A 7,070-nucleotide genomic window follows, 5' to 3' on the forward strand; every position below is an offset into this window, starting at 1 on the left:
AGCCATTACACCATGGCGGACGCCTTGATATTACATTAATTAAAAACAAACAATTTCAAATGAATTTTATCAAGTAGCGGCGGTAGCGGAAAATTAATAAAAAAAATTTGGAAAGCTGTCATCACATGACAGATGACTCTTCCGACGGTACCACCAAGCGGCAATATGTGGAACTATTTAGGTACAAGCTACCAACTTAATTACAAATTAGGTACATACATTCTTCGTTTCTCCTTTGCTGTAGACCAGAGGTTAGAAACCATTTTACTAAAAATAATTCAAAATGGGTTCACCCACAACCCACAACCACTAATACATTAAGCCTGATGAAAGGTGAGAAAGTGATACGATTTCACCGTTTAATTTCTTTTGGCTAAATTTTTAATTTTTAAATTTTGCCAAAAACATGCTTTATATTTTCTACCAAAATATTATTCTTAAAAAAAAAACATTGTTTCATAAAAAGGGGTTAACTAAAAATATTTTTAAAAATTTGAACTATAATGAGGAATATTATTAATATTTAAAGCATTAACTTTATTTATTTAGTTATTAACGGACATTGTCCATGAATACAATTTATAGGGTTTAAATATTACAATAAAATAATAGTTTAAAACATTGAAAAAATAAGAAAAACATTGACAAACATAAAGGACATCAAGACAAGATCTGTACAAGAACACAACAGGAAATAATAACAATATATTCCTCTAAAGTAAATTACTACGTACCAAAAAGTAAAACAACTTTGGCTAAGAGACATTTCTTTGTGGTAGGTCCAAGAATTTTTAATTTACGAGATCAGGTAACAAAGGAATCTGAGTCATTTAAAAAAATTCAAATCTGGTTTGAGTAACTGGTTTGCTCGAACGGGAATGGATTTCTGCGATCAAATGTGGACTAACTGGTAAATGATTAATATGTATTTATAAATGTAAAATGTAATAATGTATAAAGTATCAATGATGTGTATAAACTTAATATATATACATACATATATATATATGTATGTATATAATATAATATAAATATGTATGTGCGAATATATATGTATATATGTGTGTGAATGTATGGTTATGAATGCATTACAAGTGCCCCGACTCAACACGGATTTTCTAGCGAGTCGGAGCAAGTTCACAGACATGGGTTGTTCCTGATTGTGTCGCTATAAACTGTGTCTCTGTCCTTAACAAATGTATGTATAATGTAATTAGTAAATAAATAAATTTATTTAGTGGTCGTTTAAATCGTTGTAAACTTAAACCAAAAAAGTCCAAATTTTGCCTTGAGTTAACAATACGACAAAGACGGGTCATTGGAGAATTAAGGCCATAGTTTGTATTATGCTGATCGATGAACAGTACTTCATTGTTTCTCGACCTACGAATCGGAATATTGAATTTTACTTGTCCCAGTAATGATGGAACATCGATTATACCATTTAGTATGCCGAACACATACAGGTGTTCTTTAAAGCCTGTCACATCCGAAACCACGATGATCAGTATACATATTAGCACATTAAAATATTTTTTTAGAACTAATAAAATTTACAAAAATAAAATAACCGGTTGCTTACTTTGCTGGCCACGCCCCCCTCGCTTCTCATTTGTTGGACTGATTTAATGTGATTTATGCGATTGACATAGAATAGAAAACAGACTATACACGACACCTCGCCGTGCATACAGTTGAACTGTAGATAGGAGGTGGGTCTGGAGCTGCTATTTGACCGGCTATCAGGTGATAGCTTTCTTCAGGCTGAGGCTTCAGTTTTCTTCTTCAGAAGGGCAGGCGGTGACATCGAAGGCGGAGAGGGCGTAGATATAATAAAAACGCAGTCTTGGTTTATACACTATACACAATTTATTCATGAAAAAAGCAGAGATTCTATTAAGAAATTTGTACCGTTCCGCAGTCGGGCACGGTACGAGACAGCATACATAGGCCGCAAGGGAGAGCGAGAAGGGGTCGGACTTTCCCGGCTTACGCCGTAGCACGCTCTCCTATTGGCTGGACAATTTCATATATTATTTTTACACTTATGCTTATAAGATCTAATAACTCCCTCGAGATGAGTTTTACATATAAAAGGAGTATGTAGGCCTCTTCCCCGTATCTTATTTAATGTACAAATGATACAGGGAAAGGTCCTACATACTAAGAAAAAGGGTGACATGAGTTATAAGAGGATTTGACAGGGTCTGATTCCCCGCAATCTGATACAAATATGTGGCTAGGGTCTCGATATTCTAACTTCTGCCCCTGCGAGTGACATAATTAACCGTCTTTATTTAAGGGTCAGCTAGTTAGATTACAAATCGAGACTCCTAGCCGAAAATAAACAGGAAAACATGACATACAAATATTGACATAGAAACACTGGCACCGCACACTCTCGTCCGAGCGCCATTCGTCGCCCTAGCGGCCACTCGGGAAGCTTCAGTCGCGGCCGGAGGTTCGACCGCCTCTCCGTGGTCATTCCCACCATTTTCCCCGTGCAGCTACCATCTTCGCCTGGGCGCCCGCAAAAGGGCCGCTCGGCTTGGTGTCGGTGCCTAATGTTTGGCGCTCGTTCGCCGCGTCACAGGCCGCGTTGTACGTTCCCTCACCGCACGCGCGGCGATGTCCGATACACAGACCACGGAGGCATATTCAAGAAGAAGGCGAACAGTTAAGTAAATGTTATTAAATATTTGTATTTAACCAGTTACCGACTTTTCTATGTCTACCGGTTTTGAGACGTACCCGTCTCTTAGTCAGGACACCAATCAAACCAAGATGCGAAACCCACTATACACCTTTACGGTGCACTATACACCTTCACGGTGCACTATACACCTTTAAAATGCATGTCGTAATGGTTTTATATTTTTGTGCAAGAACTATGGTGAAGGTGTATCGTGTGTTTCGCATGTTGGTTTAATTGGTTTTAGACATAGAAAAGTCGGTAAGTAGTTATATACAAATATTTAATGACATTTAGTATAATGAGGAATCTCAGTGTTTTTTTTTATTTGTTAATAAACTATTAAACTAAGCCAAAAAAATTAAAATATTTTATGCTATGATTTTTTAAAGATTTGTGTTTCTGAAATAACTGTAACGTGTGACGTCAGAGGTTGTTCTTCGACAATTCTTCCGATTGGTTCATTTACGGTGACCAAACCGGATATCCTTCAAAGCTCTCATATCATTGGATGGTTCATATGAACCAATGACGTCTCTCAAAGTAGTGCATTTTTATTAAAATATTTTTTTTTTCGTACATTTTTAAGAAATTTTACAATACAATTTAATGCTGTAATTTTTACTGCGCGCAAAAAAACATTTTTCGTTTCTAATTTGCAGTAGGGCTGAAGTTCCCTATTAAAGGCATAATTGAGCCTAGAACAAAATTTGTTTGATTTTCAAAAGAAGTCGCGGGTATAAGCATAGGAAGAAAATTTGCTATGCTAGGGGGGGGTAGTCTGAATTTGAATATCTGAACAAATGCCCCCGCCTTAACCCTGATCTCCGGTGATGAGTAGCTATTACACATTGCGTCTAATAACTATATTATCCTTATAAATTTAATAAGCATTGGGTTAGGATTTTCAGTATTCCTTCATTACACATTTACGTATCGACTGAAATATTTTTTTATTAAGTAATAAGTACTTATTAGGCACAAAAAATCAATTTATCGGAAATCGGGGATAAATTATAAATATCATCAAAAGTATACTCACAGTATACCAATAACACCTGGCGTTACACGTCCACTACATGTCCAGTCACATAGTCCAGTACTAGCTACTTAGTAGCTCGCGGGAAGTCGGCGCGGGTGCACGTTTCGCCCGAGTCGTTAGCGATACCTGATAGTTTTTTCATGTTTTCAGCCGTTAGATTTGAAATATTATCATATTTGAATGAAAGTATGACTAATTAAAGCCATTCCTTATAAATATTCCATTTTACCCATTTTAAATTTCTTATTTTTTAATGTGTAGTGACTACACAGCACCGTAACGCGCGGGTGTTTTAGGACAGTAAGGGAAAGGTTAAACAAACAAAACCTCCCAAACGGAACAAAAATAGAGCAATCTTGGGAGGAGGGTAGCTACGATTTCGCCTACGCTGCTATATTTTTTTATTTATTTCTGGAAACAGTTTCACGAAGCAATTTAATTTATGAATAAATAATATCCTCACTAGTTATTATTTAGAGTTGTGTTAGTTTATCGATGTTATATATAAATGTGTAAAATATATTTATAATAACTTAAGTTTTTCACGAGTGGACCACCCCTGCCAAGACAGCACAAGGGATGCCGCCTCGTATCTCCCTTCCTTTCTTTTCCTCCCCACGCCTCTCCCTATCTCTCTCCCGACCGAAGCAAGGTTGGGACAAGACAGGGACTAAATTAGCCAAAGAAACGCGCACAGCGGATGTGCAAAATATTATTAGGTACGCCGAAAACTTGAGTGAGAATTCCAGTTAATTTTTAATGAATTTACAGGCATTTTCACGACGACATTCGAATGCAAAAACCATGAAGTTTTGTCTTTGTATTTTACCGATAGAAGAAGTAAAATGTTCGCTGTCCCCAATACGGAAATATCGCATACTACGAATACCGATAAAAATATATGAAATGGATTTAGAATAATTAATTGTATTTTCAAAATCAATATGGATATTGTGGAGAAATGTTTTCATACGTAATGTAAACAATAAATTTACTAGTATCGTTGCTAGAAAAATGCGACGTGTTTGGCCTTGGTTGTTGTGACGTCAAGAGTCGTGATATTGTTCTGATCAAATTTCAATAAATAGGCCAGGAATAAATAAACATGATTCGTCACGTAAATCAAAATTACAAATTCAAAAGTATTTTTTATGCTACTAATAATTGGCAATTTTTTTTTACTGAACGGTATTTCATAGACCTTTATTACTTTAAAAATGTTTTTAAAAAAGTGATATTTCCCTGTTGTATATTCCCTGTTACAAAAAAACGGAATAAGATTCACTGATGTTCGTCAATATAGTCAACTCGTTTTATATACAATGTTTTTAGTTTGTCCCAATGTTTGTAAACAAAATACTAGATTTCACCCCCTGGGGTGATATTCCAAACGCTCTCGCAGCCGTAAAGAACACTCTTATCTCGCGTACTTAAATACGGCCACGAGAGTGGTTCAGAATAGCACCGCTGGGTGGTATTTCAAACGCAATTGCAAATTGTATTATTGATTGATTTGGTGTTTATTTTGTAGAACTCTATATTTAAACTTGTAGTGTTTGATTTCTAATATTATAAGCTATTGCAAATACTTACAATGAGTTATCTTCACACGCTACAGCGTTTAGAATACCAGCCATAAAGAATTGTTAAGATTAACAAATAGCAACACAGTTAGAGAACATTTTCGAGGAGGAATATGGAAGTCTAGGCATTTACAGGACTTATGACCTATCATTGGCTGGTTCGGGTGGCCACGTGAGTGTTGCAGTGTGTAAAGTGGGCACTTAAACCAGCCAATGATAGGACTTTTTTTTACACTTAAATTTCTCCATCTCTGTAATTGTTTGTTAATATATTTTATAAATTTTTGTGTTCCATTTTTAAAGTCGATTATTTCAATTTTAAAATCGATAATTCAGTTATTTTAAATATTCACTCACTCTAAATAACAAGAGACAAAGCAAGCCAATTTGTATAATCTTAATACTATGTCTTATATTTCTTGGTTTATATTAAAACCTCGCTATTGTTCCCTTGAATTTATTTGTCAAAATTGTCAAAATGTATGTATTATTATTTATGTTATGATTTTTGGACTGCAAGTTTTATTTACTGATATAAATGTATTTAACAAAAGTTTTTTTTCTGATAGTACTTATTTTCATCTATGTCTAGTTTAATTGTGTGTTAATCATTACAAATATCTATAATTTTATGTTATTCTTGTATATTTTCATGTTTGTGTGCCTTTTGTTTTTCTTTGTCCTTTCTGTATAAAAAGCATAAGCTTAATAAAATATTTATTAATACGTGTAATTTTTCTTGGCCCATGCTTTTTTGTAAAAGACCCTAAAAAGGGGGAAAAAAATATCTTAATATTGCATATTTAAAAAAAAAAAAAAACTTACATTTGAACCAATTTTAGAAATACCTCAAAAGGTAATGCAGTAATTTCTGTGATAATTTTCGATTGCCTTCTTTGCGTTACGCACGTGATTTATCGTCATCACCATTCCCTTTCCGCACCTAATGGCGCATAGGGCACTGCATTGGTACACCAATCACAGCGTATCTTGATTATTTTTGCAACATGAAGGTATGATGATCAGTCTCATATGAAATAGCCTGGTGTGAAAACACCCCTTTAAATTAATATTTCATATCAACCATGTCGGGAACCGAACCAGATTTATAGGTTTGGTAAAAATACACGGAACCGAAAAATAATTTATCCTAGATACAGAGTAGGTACCCTATCAATGTATCTACATCTACCAATCACCAATCACATCATACGAACATAATTTATTTCATACAAAAATACTCAACTTTTTGTCTGAAAAATTCGACAAAATATATAGGGGAATTCTAATAAGAAGCTAACTTAGAAATCTCCACCAAAAACGGAAAATGAGTTGTTGATGCCAAAATAAACTATACATAAAAACCTTACTACCAAAATAATAGCGTAATTCAAAACAGTCTCTAAATCTTGCAAAAACAGATTTCAATTGTACTACTTGACACCGTAAACTTTTGGCATTCTCCATTGAGTTGGTGAAGCATAATTAGAAATCTCACAATTCCTTTTTCAAAGTTTTTCGCAAATATCTCAGTAAATCCTTTAATGGAGATTTCATACATCTTCGAACCTGAAGATAAATTTTATCAGACGTTATGTAAATTAATGTTAAAATTATAAGCTAACGCGTTTTTGTATAAAACGTTGTTTACGGTTTGCATAAATTACCTTACCTACCTGTTCATTACATGTATATTAGAGTGGGCTGATGATGTATGAAGTTTTTTTTTTTTTTGGACACCAAAGTGAAAGGG

The sequence above is a fragment of the Micrasema longulum genome, unplaced genomic scaffold (assembly GCF_059751315.1).
Source record: "Micrasema longulum isolate JH-2025_06_02 unplaced genomic scaffold, ASM5975131v1 h1tg001716l, whole genome shotgun sequence".
Classification (NCBI taxonomy): domain Eukaryota; kingdom Metazoa; phylum Arthropoda; class Insecta; order Trichoptera; family Brachycentridae; genus Micrasema; species Micrasema longulum.